The 16,747-nt window shown below is 42.3% G+C and overlaps 1 long non-coding RNA gene across 1 annotated transcript in view; it reads right to left on the bottom strand.

Annotated features, from left to right (window-relative positions):
• Positions 1-16,747, bottom strand: part of LOC139694890 (uncharacterized) — a 165,709-nt gene that overhangs the window by 76,916 nt on the left and 72,046 nt on the right. Inside the window, exon 2 of the long non-coding RNA XR_011702239.1 lies at positions 7,726-7,822. This is a non-coding gene — a long non-coding RNA (uncharacterized lncRNA). The remainder of the gene's footprint in view (positions 1-7,725; positions 7,823-16,747) is intronic.

Here is a 16,747-nt window from a genome sequence, read left to right as displayed (position 1 = left end):
GCATGAACACTTACACCCCACGAACATGCAAACACTCTAACTACATCTTACATACACATGCACCAGAAAGTATACCTAACAGCTTTGCAGTGTTTAACTTTGCTCAAACTTGTAAATACAATGTTTTTAATATTTCTAAAGCAAATTAGGTTTCCTACTATCATGATTTCTGATTGTTCGGGGAAAGAATGAGTATTTGTACCTATCTGTCCTGGAATCTATCTCCCATAGTTTATCTTTGTGGTCTGATCTACCTAAGTAGTGTGGGGCCATTATAATTCCTTCAGTGTCATAGTTAAACTCGTTTGTCCTGAACCTTTCTAAAAGTCTAAGCATCGCTTGTTCTCTCCGCACTTCAAGTGGTTCCCAGCCTAAATCCCCTAAGAGATCTGTCACACTTGTGTTCTTATCATAACAATTTTTAACGAGTCTAGCGGATTTTCTCTGGACTTTATCTAATTCTTTTTGCCAAATTTTCTCCCACGGATCCCAAATACTTGCGGCATATTCCAAATGAGGTCTAACTAGAGCAAAATAACACCTCTCTTTAACTTTCTCATTACATTTCCCCACCACCCGTTTTATGAAGCCAAGTTTCTTTAAAGCTGATCCGCATATTGTCCTGATATTGTCCCCCGCCACACGCCCTTGCGGCGGCTTGCGGGGTATTATGTAGATTATGTAGATATGTGCTCCCCATGAAAGGCGTGGTGTCAGAACAACCCCCAAACATTTAACTTAATTGGCTGCATTCATTCCTACTCCCTTTAAGTTTTTATCCTGTTGGCCGCCTTCTTTTTTCCAAAATTTCAAAACTGTGAATTTATCGATTATTATTATTAGTTAATCTAAAAATTTAAGGTAGGTTTTTCGATGGACACAGCTACAAAATAAATTATTTCCGACTCCTTACCAAAGACAAAATCCAGTATCCTACTCTTACTCGGGTACCTCTTCATCTCTGGGTACTTTCTTCCTCCCTTCATCCCGTTCCACATCCCTATCCTGTTCCTTCCCTTGCCTCGATTGCCCAACATCCTCCCCGCTATTACAATCTTCAACATCCAGCTGACGGTCAATACCCCCTCCATCCACTTTTCCTGCCTCAACAGGATTTCTCCCAACAACCCACTCTCCTCGCCCACCATACCAAGTACTTCTTCATTTGTTTTCTTCTCTGTCCATTTCACCTTCTCCATTATTATCCACACCGACATTTAAAACGCCTCCAGTCTACGTCTATCCTCCTGCTTCAATTACCACGTTTCCGCGCCGTGCATAGCTACGCTCCATATCAAAGTTCTTAAGAGTTTTTTCGTAATATCCTTACTCAACGCCCCTGTCATCAACTCCCTCCTCCTTGGGAAAGCCTCATTGCCTAGCTCAAATCTTCTCCTTACGTCCCTACTACTTTGACCGTGTTGGTCCAAAACACTTCTGAAATACGTAAACTGTTATACCTGCTCTAGTTTTTACCCTCCTATTTTAATATTTAGCTTACCCTTTTTCTTTCTAGAAATTCGCATCACTTTTGTTTTATTAATACTGATTTTCATCCCATACCTGTCGCACTGAATTTCCAATTCACTAAGCAATGCGTGCAACCCCTTGGCTGACTGACAAACTAAAGCTTTGTAATCAGCGAACCTAACTCATTTTATTAATTCTCTGCTTTCTTTAATTCCTACCTCCAGTCTTTCCCATGCCTCTTTAATCATTTCCTCTACATACAGGTTGAAAATCAACAGTGATAATGGGCAACCATACCTTACAACTCTTTCTGACACTGCCCATCAGGACTACCCGTTCCTCACTCGCACCTGAGCAGTCTGAGACATGTATAGGTTGCGGATTAGCCTTCTATCCCTCCAATCTATTCCTATTTTCTTCAATATACTCATTAGTTCTCCCAACTAACTCCATCAAACGCTTTTTAGAAATCTACGAAACAGGCAAATACCTCCTGGTTGTGTTCTATATTCCTCTACATTAATAATCTCATTACTATAATGACATCAGGCGTACCTCTCCCCTTCATAAACCCAAACTGGTAATTCTCTAAGTAATCATTTGCCCTACTCTCTATCCTTTTGTTTATGACCCTTTGAAAAATTTTAGCTCCGTAGGATATCAAAGTAATTGTCCCGTAGTCCTCATATGACGTAGCCTTTACCTTTTTCGGAATAGGAGCTAAAACTGCTCTTACAAAGTCTTTCGGCCAGATTCCTTCCTCATAATTACTACGAATCAGCCCTTATAGCCTCTTCCTCCCACATTTTCCTAAACATTACAATAGTTCCGCGGGAGTGTTATCCATCCCCATGGGCTTATTTAGTTTCATCTCCCTTAATGCCCTTTCTATCTCATCGTCGAGTATGCCTGGACCTAAGCTATCTTCCTCTACGTCATATTCTCTTTCAATGTCTAACTTTGTTGGTCGAAGTACTTTACTATACAGTTCTTCTATATACTCATTCCATCTATCTTGGATCTTTCCTGTGTCAAGTATTGCCTTACCCGCCTTATCTCTAACTGTTACCATACATCTGCATTTCTTAATTCCCGATAAAGTTTGAACTTTGCTGTACAGCGCACCAATTTCACCTTTCCTCTCAAAAATTTCCATATCCTCACACTGCGTCTTCCACTATGCTTCTTTTGCGTTATTTGTTGCCTGCCTCAATTTATTGTTTACCTCTTTGTACTTCATTTGCCTAACTCCGTGTGTTCATTCTTCCGTTTTCTCCTCTCATCCATCTTCGTAATCGTTTAATCCGTGATCAATGGTTTCCTAGTCCTTTTCGCGTTAACGGTTCATATAGTGCCTTTTGCGGCTTTGGACAACCCTTTCTCTATACTTTCCCATTTTTCTTTGATAGTACTGAGCTCTTTCCATTCTTCTATGATTTCTTCTAAAGCATGTTGGTACTCCTTCCTCTTCAATCCATTTTAGACTTCTACGTTCCATTTTTAAACCCGCCGCCCCAGCCTCTTCTCTTTCAAACTGACGCTACATTTAATAGCAATTAAATTCTGGCCAGAGTCCGCACCAACTCCCGGGAAGCTGTGCGATTTTATCATACTGTTCCTAAACCTCTGTCTAAAAAGAATATAACCTTTAATGCCTTTCTTTATCACCTGCCATTTTCCATTCGGTTATTCCTCGTGCCTAAACCGTAGTCCCCCACCTCATGACCATCTCTTCCTGCGCCTACCGTCGTTTTCCAATCCCTCATCACTAGCAAATGTTTTCCTGCCGCAGCACACTCGACTATGTCCTGTAACTGTTCGTATATCCTAGCGACGTCTAACTTCTTAACTGAATATTAAACAAGTTCGTCGGTTTTTCTTTTATCTCTACTTTTAATATTCTATCCGTTACCTGTACTATGTTAACTACGCTTCTTCCTACCTCTTCATTTAATACCTTGGTATCCCTTCGTTGCTCTCGTTCCCGCGGCTCATTATTATTCTACAGGGTTCGTCCGGAAAATAAGTGTACTGAGCTCAGGAAAAAAAATTTATAACACTTTTACATATCTTAAGCTAATTATCCTCAAAATAGGACCCTTGTGAGTCGATACACTTGTTCCAGCGGCGTTCCCATTCCTGGAACGCTCCCGCGAAGGCATCATCGGGAACCTCTCGAAGACACGTCGTCACGGCCTCTTTGACGGCGTCCAAAGTCCCGTATCGCGTTCCTTTCAAACTCCTCTTTATCTTCGGGAACAGAAAGGAGTCCGGTGGTGCCAAGTCCGGGCTGTAGGGCGGGTGCGGCAGCGTTGCCACGCCGTGCTTGGCCAAGAAGTCCGACACGACAAGCGCGGTGTGAGACGGCGCATTGGCGTGATGAAGCCGCCAGATGTTTTTGATCGCTGGCCGGACGCGGGCGACTCGTTTTCGAATCCTGTCGAGCACTTGGACGTAAAATGCAGCATTTACAGTTTGTCGTTCAGGTACAAATTCGTAGTGGACGACTCCCCTTTTGTCAAAAAAGACAATGAGCATCGCCTTGATCCGAGATTTGCTCATGCGAGCTTTCTTTTGAGGGGATGATGATGGGGTGTGCCACTCCGCACTTTGTCTCTTCGACTCCGGGTCGTACTCAAAGATCCACGTCTCGTCACCCGAAACAACGTTCTCTAAAAAATGTGGATCATTTTTGCAGTGATCCGCAAGTTGTGTCGCCATTTCCAAACGATTGAGTCTTTGATCATCACTGAGCACTTTCGGCACCAACCTTGCACAAATTTTTCGCATCTGTAATTGCTCCCTAATAATCTCGTGCACTATTGTTTTTGGCACATTACACTGCTCTGCTATCATCCAAACACTAAGACGACGATCAGAGTTCAGTACATGGCGAACTTTTCGCACATTTTCGTCGGTGAGTGTCGTTGATGGGCGTCCAGGCCGTGGTTCGTCGTCGACCTCTTCTCTGCCCTCCACGAACATCTTGTGCCACCGAAAGATCATGTTTCTGAACATGGCTGACTCCCCGTAAGCCTGGTTAATCATACCGACAGTTTCGGTAGACGATTTCCCAAGCTTTACCGCAAATTTGATGGAATAACGCTGCTCCAAAAACTTCGGCATCGCATTCCGTGACGTGGGTCGAGCGTGGAGGTTCGCGTTAACAGAGCTCCTCACTACACCACAGCTCAGAGCCGATTGCCTTTTTCAGCGTCGCTTGCCAACATATCCCTCTCCAATCGCAGCCCGTCAGAGCGGTGCTGGGCGCGCCTGGAGCGGCGGGAAAAAATCAGTACACTTTTTTTCCGGACGAACCCTGTATGAATATCACTCCAGTACTCCCCGCTATCCTTCCATCTCACCTCGCATAGACCTGAAATATCTAATTTTCCCCTGTCCATCTGTGGCCTAATATTCTGCAATGTCTCGGTCCTCATCATTGTCCTAACATTCCAGGTTCCTACTCTAACAAATTTGGTCTTCTTCTCGTGTGTCCTCTGTCCTGCTGCGGTGCGTTTTCCCTTACAAGGGTTTCGTGGAATGACGACCGCGGAAGCCTTGCTTCCCCCGCTGCCGGGCACGACACACGGCCGATTGGGCCGAGCCCCGTAGTTGCCAGGACTCAAAATCTCTGTATTGCCCATGATTTAAATCTTGAATATGATAATTGAGGTGGTTTCCCGTTGCCTTCCTCAATAGTGTTTTTAACGTGACACCATCACTTTCTGGCCGCCCCTCTGATGTCAGACGCCATTGCAGCCGCCTCACTGAGGAACAGACGCTGCGTGGACTATCTTTCGTCTGGCTCTTAACCTTCGACTTATTTGGCATGGGTGACCCTGATAGGAGAAATTATTATTACTCCCGCAAGCACAGCTCTAGGGCTCATCGGAACGCACAAGCTTTTCCACCACGTCAAGGTTGTAGTTCGGTGAGGGTATACCTGTATATATATATATATATATATATATATATATATATATATATATATATATATATGCTCATACACACACATATTAATATAGAAACACATAAATATATATGCATATATATTTATTTTTTTTAACACATACGCAGCGTGAAAGTTGCTAAATTCCGAACGGTCTAAGTTATTAAAAAATACGTATATCTGAAAACTACTTTTGACGCCGTCACGCGAGTTCCGTCGCCACAACTTTGTAAGTCCGTTTTCATACGGCGTGGGACCTAGGCTCGTTATATACGTACGCATGTATCCGGTTTGACGCCTCTCCTCCCCCCGCCGACCAATACCGGCCTCGCGGAAAGCACACAGCTGGCGAGAGGGAAATTCGAAGCATCCCCCTCGAATAACAGGATCTCCAGCCAGAGTTCCTTTTTTCGCTTCAAAGTGTTCGGCGTTTGGGCAAGCATAGACGCGGCTGGGTGTTCCAGAACACGACCGTCACACCACCAGTGCGACTTATTTGATTCTTGGTGTTTTTTCTTCAGTGAATACCTCACCTGGTACCCTGGAAACTCATCGCCCTGGATTTTGGGTGGATACAACATCAAATGATCCGAACAACAAAGTTTGGCGACTCTTGCCTGAATTTTATTCACTAATGGATGACTTCCTAACCACACACATGATGGAAATTATGTTTGAAACGTCTTAATTGAATGAGAGTGTCATTCGAAATAACTTACGCACGCATGCGAGACAAATTACTAGGAAGAGAATTGATTATGGACTAGAAGACATGATTACAAAATGATTACTTACAGATCCTTGGCAAGTTACTTCCAGGTATTTGGTACCTGTAAGAAATATGTTTCTGTCGTGTGTATGTATTCAGATACCTTGGGAAATTTTCTGATTGGAGGTAGCCCCTTGGGGACTTGCGCGCGTCAAATTAGCTCCTACAATTACACTCTTAACTGACGAAGGTTCTTGAGAATGCGCACAAAATTCGAGAATGGCGTAAGATTTAACTAGGAAACGAAAAATTGTATTCATACAACTATAATCAAATGAAATTAACACAGCCGCTCGTAGTTCTTCATCCAGTTAGGGTAATTTACCAGACGTTCCGACGCATTGAAATCATAACCAGGCACATGCTATTCCAGATGTGCCTGTCTGTTCCTGAATAAGAAATTGAGAAGGCGCCGAATACAGACCTGTCGGGTGGAAAATCACGGAAGGAGAGCTTTTGTTTAATTTCATTAGGATAGACGAACGATAAGCGATCAGAACATCTGCAAACAACCGCGCAACAGGTAAATACGATTTTTAAACTTCAAAATAGCCTGAAATATTATTACGGTTTTTTCAAATCCATATTTAGTTGACCTTTTAGTACTAGGATCTCATCTTGGATGAGTAGACAGGAAGAAGGTTTGTATAAAGAATGTCGGTAACAATGTTTCCTGGCGTGTGCGTAAAATGAAGAATTCAGACCGTCGGTTAAGTGTGCACGTGATCGGAGATCGTATTGGCATTGGGTAAGATGACAGTGCACACATCTTATCACTGAAAATTTAGCGATTCGAAAGATCTTGGCTGAACCCGTCCTCCCGAAGGTGATTGGTCGGACGACCAAAAGAGCAGAGTCGAGTGTCTGTCTGATTGCGAAGACCTGCCACGGCATCACGACGATTTCCCAACCCCCCTACAGTCCCTACTTCGCTGTATACAAACAAACCATATATTTTGCACTTCGATACCGTATTACAAGAAGCTGAAGCTATCTTTACTTCCTTTATTTACTATATATTACACTGGTAGTTAACTATTGAGCAAACTTTAATTTTTACGTTGAAACACTGGTGTTTGAATCACCTACAGCCACACGCTTCTGCTGGGTTTCAGGGTGCCATGCAAATGCAGGCACATGAAAGCGATCGCTATCTCAGCGGGAAACGATTGAAATCACACCTTTCATAAGTCAAAGAGTTCTGACTCTGTGACAGCTGGCGGTAAACCTGACTCACATTACGAATGTTTGTCAGCTTAATTTTTCATCAAACAATCAATCACAGTTCTGTGGGTAAAAACTGACCATTTCAATTGATGCAGCAAATTTCTTTAAACAGCTGAAAATTCAGAGCGTCCATGCAAGTTCATAAATTTCTTCTTGGAAAATTAGAGAATCCAAATAAAAACCAGAATAGAACTGCTTGGACACATAACACTGCTCACATCTGAATCTGAGAGAGGTTAGTGTTCCCAGACAGTTTTCCAATGACTCAAGAGAGCTATGTGGCAAAGATAAAGAAACTAGCACCTACCTTTTAATACAATGGGTGACAAATTAAATTATCTTGTCCACCCTCCAAGTTTGGCCATGGACAACTGGGCCAATGTTGCTGTAGATCCTTTTGCGATCTTAGGGGAAAGAAAAAAAAGAATTGTCAGCCAAATTAAAAACTGTGGAATATTGTGTGCGTATAGAACCAGATGTAATGAGAAATATTTCTCATGGTACAGTCAAAATACTATATCATATATTATTAACTGAATTATTTTTAACTGAGAGCACGTTGGTGATTGAACGGATTGTCAGCAGTCTTAATCACACCCAACATGTCTTAATCACCCCGTAGCATGCAAGGCTACAGGATCAGCCTTTTCTGCGCAAATATGCACTAAAACATTAATATTAATATGCATTAACTTGAGATGCATGAGGCAGGCAAAAAATGTTTTCCCATGAAAATATGCTTCCTGAGGGCAAGCATATAAAAAATTGGGGTTTATTGGACGCGTAGTCGGCAGAAGCGGCTCGAAGGTCAAGGAACGTTGTTACCACGCTCTTGTAACGCCTAATTTAGAATATGTATGTAGTGCTTGGGATCCGAGTGAAAAAGGCCTCATTCCGGAAATTGAGAAGGTTCAATGCCTGGTAGTCCGTTTCGGCAAAAAAATCAAAACGATGAAACGATAAGTATCACTGAAATGCTTATGGAGTTGGGGTGGGAATCATTAGTAGAAAGTCGATTCAATGCTAGGATTAACTTACTGAATAAATTCAGATCCCCATGTTTCACCACCGAAGTCTCGCAAATTATTCGCACTCCAACGTACATTGGTCGCTTGGATTATGAATATAAAATTCGGGAAATAGATGCCAGAACTAGCGGACTCAAGGACTCCTTTTTCCCACGGACAGTACTGGATAGCAACTTGAGGGATAGATAGATAGCAAAAATTCCACTTGCCACCCTCAGTGTCTAGGGAATAATTAGTTCTACTCAATTGCATGCGCTCTCGCTAACCGCGTGTGTTTTGTTGGTAAAACCCTTAATTCCCGCATGACTTCATTGGAATGCCATCAAATAATGTAGTCCCCTTAACAGTATTGCTTGCTCCGCTTTGTCTGTTTCCCCTTCCATCCCTCGTCTCTCTCCGTGGGGGGACCCTCCCGCTACACGTGGCCTTGGGTCACATTCTCTACCTTTCTCCTTGGGGAGGAGAGCGTTTTATGTTGCATGTGCCAGTGGAGTTTCGCCTTCTTGCTTTTTGCATTCTAGCTTGCACGTTATTGGATAAATTTATTACTGCATCCTAATGTGTAATTATTTGTTAGATGATAGTATATGTATTTGCATGAGCGTAAAATAAAAGGATTACTGCATGGATGCATACGACACTGAGGATATTGGTTTGCATGTTGTTTTCTTCCCTTTTACGGGTGGTGACTTAACAACCCCCGCCACACGCCTTTGCGGCGGCTTTCGGGGTATTATGTAGATGTAGATGAGTATGGCTTTAATCATTCGTCATGGAGGAATTCCAATGACAATGATGGACTGGGCAGAGAAATCCCCTCCGGGATAATTTATCTTCTTCGTTTTCTTACTGTTTGAATAGAGAAGGAGATCGTGCGTGGTTATCAAGCAGCTTGGGGGGGGGGGAGTTCAAAATGGTCCAAAGAGATATATCTGAAGGGGATCGTCATAATTCTTAGCATCATTTTGATACGACACTATCAGTGATACCAAAATAACCATGACGGATTAATTATAACGTTCAGGAAACAAAAACAATGTGCGAAAGATTAATCTTCACTTCTTTCCGTTCCAAAGCATTAACAATGCATTACGCCCTCGTACACTAATTTATTTATCACGGAAATATGCTAAATATATACGCTTTAAATGCTAAAATCAAACTTTAGGAAAAAAACACACAAAATCCATCGAGCATGAAGCCGGAACACAAGAAATAATCCCAGTCAATTCAATGAGGCAATTCTTAACGGACTACGAAAATATTAAAAAATAATGGGCAGAATACAAGACAAAAACACTGACAACTATTATACGCTGAGGAATGAAGACGCACATCCCAAACAAACTTAAATGCGACCGCTAGGAACCTAGATCCGCATAAGTCAAGGTTACAGCATAAGTAAATATTTTCACAGCTAAATATAATTTTATATTTCCACATATCATCAATCAACAATTATTCCAATACCTTCTGACTTAGCACCACCTGCCATAGGCCAATAGTTGGAAGGCTTTAGATGGTCATGCCGCGCCTGGGCAAGTATGAGTTCGGCGATGTGGTTGCACTGGAATATGTATTTATCAAAGTTTTAACCCTTAGAATGGCAGTTAAATTACCTTTTGTTGTTTTCACCACGTGTCCGAAGTTCTGAAGAAACTTTCTTCCACATAACACTGAAAGATACGTGAAAGTTTTCATCACTTTCAAATAATTAGCAGGAAACCAAAATTCGCCTCGCTGTACAGCAGAAAGAATGTTCGAGAATCCATATAAACAAATATACCATCGTCGTCCAACAATAGGATCAACACTTGAGAAACGAATTCAGTTAACACTCTCATCCGAATTTTTTCTTGAATTAAATAAAGACAGTTCGATGAAATTTTCCAAGGGATACATTTTTAGAATTTGAATGTGTCTATTTCTTAAAATTTTGACTCTATCACAAAAATACTTTTGACGGAAGAGTCACGTTTGATCTGCGTTGCATGCTGGTCGCGTATTAGGTTTAGAGTGACCGCGAGGTGGCCAAGGGGCTTCTGCGACCGTGATTGAGCTCCTGCCCAACTTGATATATTCACGAAGGCCTTGTCGTTTGGGTCCTACCACCTGGAGGTGGCGAGAATCGACCAGGTTGGGAGGGAGAGACCGAAGAGGGAGTCTGGAGGCCCTGACCCCTGCCCTACCTTCCGATACACAATGGCAATGCTCAGAACCCGGTTTCAAGGGTTCCCACGGCGAAAAGCGATATTTATTTATGAGAAAGTCGACTTCAGTCATGAGAAAGCTTTCGTTACACACGCGTTAGGATTCCAGAGTAGTTAATGACGCATACTACCTGACAAAGGAGCAGCGTTAACTATGTTTCATTCGTTAAAGCACTGAAAATTATCCGATTGACTGTAAGATTCGCCGTGAATGTTGAAGTTAATAAGAAAAATACGCCAGTGACATTTTTGAGGGCAGTATTGAGGAAAATAGGAGTTTTGAAGCGATTAGAACTAGACAAACGGAGAAATGTAGGAGTGAAAATAGTTGAGGGGGTGTGATTTGGCACTAGTGTTTGACCTCAACTTGAGATACGCATCGTATTATCGGACCAATGGCAGAAGACAATATCGGAATCAAAAAGTATTCATAGATTGAAAAGAAACTTACATTTCGATGTTTGGAACATTTATAAACGAAATATACTATACGGAAGAGCTTTAAAGAAGCTAGGTTTCATTAGAAGACTCGTAGGACAAAAAATCAATGAAGAAGTAAGGCCTTGTTTCACTTTAGTTTGGCCAAATAAGGAACACACGAGGAGTAAGGCATTCGCAATGCATGAGAAAAAAAATGAAGAGTAAAAAGTATGGAAAAAAGGTATAGCGAGAATCCACCTAGATGGGTTAAAAAATGATAAAATCAATTAATACGAGATGGTGGTTCGCAAGAAGGAATTAGAAGGGTTGAACGCCTCTTATAGTACCTCGAAGAAAGGAGGCAAGACTCTCGGAAAGGCGTAGTGCATATAAATAGCCATGTTTACTAATGGCTCAGAGGGTTTATATTTCTATTTTCATTCAAAAAGCGAATTTTTTATTATTGAATCAAACTCTTCCATTACTACTTCAAATAGTACGACAGTAGCATATGCGTATTACTTCACGGAGAATTATTTATATTTGGGAGACAACCGTTTAAGACAGGCTTTGGAAAGACATCCACTTAGCAATGCTACCTTTCTTAGCCTCTCCTCATCCTTGCAAGAAAAATCTGAGACGTCACACTACAATGAACTTCTTCAAGCTAATCTCTTGCTATTGAGTCTAACATGCATATCATAGCCTTGCCTCGCCTGTCCAACGTCATCGCCCTTATATAACACTGTCCAACATTCCGTTGCCAATCAAACCGCCCTGCATCAATCTTTCCTGCCTCTCTTGGATTTCTCCAAACAATCCCCTCTCCAACCCGCCATGCTTGCTACTTCCTCTTTTGCTTTCCTATCCGTGCAATTTACATTTTTCATTATTCTTCACAACAACTTCTCAAAAGATTCCAATTTTATAAATCCCCCCTCCTTGTGAAAGCGCCTAGCGCAATCCTTCTCCTTACGTCGCTACTACTTTGACCGTGTTGGTCCGAAACACTTCGTAGATACGTAAACTTCTATACCTGCTCTAGTTTTGGCCTTCCTATTTTAATGTTTAGCTTAGCCTTTTGCTTTCTAGAAAATAGCTTTTCCCTTCAATATATTCCTATTTTCTGGAATATACTCATTAGTTTTCCCAATTCTCTCTTTCAAACACTTTTTCAAAATCTACGAAACAGGCAAATACATCCTGATTTTATTCTATATTCCTCTCCATTAGTGATATCATTACCCACGATGGCATCGCAAATCAAACCATAAGTTCAATTCCTCCGAAGTTTTCATAAAACCTTAAGTAGTCCTGGGGAGTGTTTTCTACCCCGATGACCTCATTCGATTGTAATTTCTATAATGCCCCTCCCTATCGGTATTATATATTCCTGGAAGTATCTTATCCTCATCTACGGCATATTCTCTTACTATGTGTAATCCTTCTGACTTAATATTATTACCCTTCAGTGACTCTATGCGTTTTTACCATTTCTCTTGAATCATCTTTGGTTCAGTGAATAATTTTCCTGCCTTATTTCTGATTGTTTGCTTAGATTTTCCTTTCTTACATTCTGTATACTGCACCAATTGACCTTTTTTTGTTAACTTTTCATAAATTTTCACCCCGCTTTTTTTGCTTTGTTTCGTGCATCAATACTCAATTCCTCCATTTATATCTCCCTTCAATCATTCTATCATTTCGCCTTTAATCCATGGTTTTCTAGTACTTTATCTTTTTACTGTTTTTCTATTAAGGTTTTATTCTTTTTTATAATCCCTAAAACTCCCGATTGTTCTTTCATTGTACCCGTCTCCTCGTCTTGCTAATCATTTTTCAACCCTCTTTTGGTACATTTTTTTTATTTTTCATTGCTTTCATTCCATTTCTTCCCCCGTTTTCTCCGTTTTACTTTAATGAATCTAATGTTTTGCTTCATTATTACTAAATTGTTATCCGATTTCGTATCTGCTCACGGGAAACAGCGCGAATTGATCACGCTCATCTTAAATTGGTACTTCACTATAAACCGATAGTTTTTTTTGAAACCCAGGCGAATATTTACTTACAACTACGTCTCCTGTGGCGCTTAACGCTGTAAGGTGTTCATCAAGATTAATCCTGTTTCCTGCAGAACTCAATTTCTTTCTCCCCGCGGTCATTATCTGTGTCTAAATCGTTGTCCCTCAAGTCATCGCATCACCATCTCTGCCTTCACCTACCGTCGCATTCCAATCACTATCAAATGCTTTACTGCAGTAACACACGCGTTTATGTCTTCTAACTGACTGTCATTGCTATCGACATCTTCCTCCATATGATTGCTTGGTGGCATGTTGACATGAATAACGGTCAAGTTCGTTGGTCCAGCTTTTACAACTATTTGTACTTCTACTAATGATATTCAATTAGCCTCTTGTTCTATGCTCACTAGGCTCATTCCTACCTTTTCATTTGATACTATTGCCATCCCTCGCCGACTCTCTTTCCTTCTACTGTATATTACTACATGACTGTCACTGCAATAACCCCATTATCCCTCCATCTCCCTTCGCACAACCCTAAAACATCTATATTTTCCTCTCTCCATCTCCTACCTTTTATATTGCAATTTACCCGTCCTCAACATGGTCCTGACATTTAAAGTTCCCATTCTAAATAAATTGGTCCCCTTCTCTGCTACTGCTGTCGATTTTGCTTTACAAGTATTTCGCGAAGAAACGACCGCGGAGTCCTGGCTTATCTCGCTGCCGAGCACTACATATAGTATGACCCGACGGTCCTTGCCAGAACTCATATTCATATTTGAGTCCAAAATAAGACCGCGGGATGAACAATTAAAGGCGGTTAACCTCTTGAGTTCCTCAGGGGGGAAAATACAAATTTATGGTGTTTTATACGTGCACATAGATGCATGACTATCTGTTTACGTAACACCATCCTGCCATACGTTCTTGCGGTAAATTATGCAGTTATAAATTGATGCCATGCATGGCGATTCCCCGAGGAAATATTTTGTCAAATTGTTTCACCACTTCAATTCAAATGACGACGGTGATGAATAACAACATGGGACCTGTTATGCAACCTTGAGGCCCACACGGTTTATCATTCTATCGTGTCTTTTCCGGATACCTGACTTTATGCAATGGCGTGGCACTCTGAAGACCTCTTCGGTTGCGATGCGGTGCCATGTCGGTCGGTGCAACGCGTGCCATGTGGGCCGCTTCTCCTTCCCTAATCGCCGCCCCCCTTCCTCCCTCCACCTCCGCCCATATTCCTGCAATCTTTCCTTCCCGCGGGTGGGACTCGCCGTCCCTCTGTCCGGGACTTTATCCGACGGGCCCGCATCGCTTTCAATCTGTGTAGGAGCGCAATTTTAACGATCCCGCTTGTTTTTGAAAGCGCCTCCGCGCCGATAAAGTGGGTAGGGGCGTGTCCCATTTTTCCCTTTAGCGGGCCGGACGAGAAACGAGAGATAGTAGGGAGATGGAGGCAGAGAGAGAGAGAGAGAGTGACGGAAGGGGTGGGGTGGCTAAAGTGTTGCATACCAACAAGAGCTTTTGCCCTCTCGTGCCACTCCGAGACGACTAGAATTCGTCCTGACGAGCAATTCAATGGAGAAATTCGTTCCCAATGAACTTTTTCTAATACATGACCGAAAACTTGTTTTCCAAATTCTTTCTGGAGTTGCTTAATAAGAGCTTGCTCCCAACCTGTATTCAAGTTACATTGAAATCTAATCTTTCATGGGATATGCGCATTAGAAGAATTTTGTTCTAATGCGCATGCGAATTTATTTTCCCTTCCTCTTCCACCACGCTTCTTTGCATGTGTTCATTTCCATCTATTTCGCCTTTTACATCTTTCTGTACACCTGCATTTCAAAAGCCTCCGAAATACGCCTACCATCCTTATTCAATGACAATGTCTCCGCGTGGTACAAAACCACGCTCAACATATCGAAGTTTCTACAAGTCTTTTCTTAACATCCATCGCTGTCATCAAATCTCTCTTCCTAGTGAGACCTCATTTCCTCAACGCGGTTCTCCTATTCCAATCCCAAATATTTTGACCTTTTGGGGCTAAAGAACTTTCGTGATAAACAGCAGAAAATTTATGCTCCCAAATTTTTCCGCAAGTATTGGTAAAATAATTTAAAATTGCACTAATTCGGCACAATGGACATTAATACAGGGTTCGTTTCAAAAGTAATGCAATTATTTTAAAAAGTAATTTTGCGAACGCATTTGCACAAACCCTTAAAATACTTCAAAGCAGTGTCATTTGGCCTCTACGTATTTTTTCCAGCGAAACTTTCATGACCGGTACGCGCCCTGGAAGGCGTCTTCGGGGACCTCTTGCAAAGTCTTCCTCACGGCTGATTGGATCTTTTCTATGGACGAAAAACGGGTTAATTTCAGGGCTGCTTCAAACCGAGAGAACAAAAGAAATGCCAGCAGTCAGGCACAGCCACAACGGGGGTGGGGCAGCGTTGGAACCTGGTGTTTAGCCAGGAATTCGCGGACTCGTAGCTCGCGGTGGCAAGGCGCGTTGTCGTGATGGAATTGCAAGGTAGCGGAGATGTCTTTTCACGTCCTGATGACCCTTTTTCGGAGTCCATCCAGCACATTCACCGAGTAGGCAGCGTTAACTGTCTGTCATTGATGAAAAAACACCTCATGGAACACTCCTATCCACTGTCGAAAAAGAGAGCGAGCATTGTTTTCACTTTTGATGCGCTCATTCTTTTGGCTTGCTCGTCGTGACCCTCTTCCTGGCCTTTCTTAAAGGCCTTAAGCACCTCAAAACTTGTTAGTTGGACCGAGTACAGTCCCCGTAAGCTTCACGAATCGTTTTGTGTGTCTACTCAAGAGATTGTTTCAGTTTAGCACACAACTTAGCAATTGCGTAACGTTGTTCGATTGTAGATTCCATTTTTTTGTGACACGGTCGGCACGCAGAGGTTTACAATAACTGACGTCCTGCCGCTTCCACGGCTTGGAGAGCACGGAGATTGATTTTGCAGCAAATCTTGTTGCTTGATTCCACTGCGACCAATCGGAGCGGCGCGGGGAATTAAATTGCATTACTTTCGGAACGCACCCTGTAGTTTGGCTGCAGAGATGTGCAGAGAATTTACCATCAGTTGAAATCGCCGATTGGTTTGAGAGAAAAATGGTGATATCAGCGTGAGATAAATATCCAGCCAGGAACGATCACTCCGATTACATTTACGGGATTCACGAAGTTCCACCATTACATTCAATGTATACATGCTTTCTGTACTTTCAACCTTCCACCCTCCTTCCACCCTCCTTGCACTCTCCTTCCACCCTCCTTCCACCCTCCTTGCACCCTCCTTGTCCGTCTCCGTGCGGGTGATGCCTCACGGCGTCAGCTGCCGACAGCAGGGAAGCACTTCTCCTACGCACGGCGAGTCATTGCTGGGGGACCCTAAGTGGCACTTAATCAATGTTTTGTCAATAAAATCAATGTCTCCCTCTTCCCTTCCGTATAACCTCGCTGAACATGGTGTCTCTTAATTAAATGCTTAAAGTACGTTTTTATCCGCTTCTATTTCACATACCAGAAAAATTCTAATGATGGTAAAAATAAGTACTTTTTTAAAACTAAACTTGGCTTCTCGATGTACGTGCCGGTATCG

The sequence above is a fragment of the Hetaerina americana genome, unplaced genomic scaffold, assembly GCF_022747635.1.
Source record: "Hetaerina americana unplaced genomic scaffold, ioHetAmer1.1.p SCAF_59, whole genome shotgun sequence".
Lineage (NCBI taxonomy): Eukaryota > Metazoa > Arthropoda > Insecta > Odonata > Calopterygidae > Hetaerina > Hetaerina americana.
The sequence above is the reverse complement of the archived record's forward strand: the minus strand, read 5'-3'. Positions and strand labels throughout refer to the sequence as shown.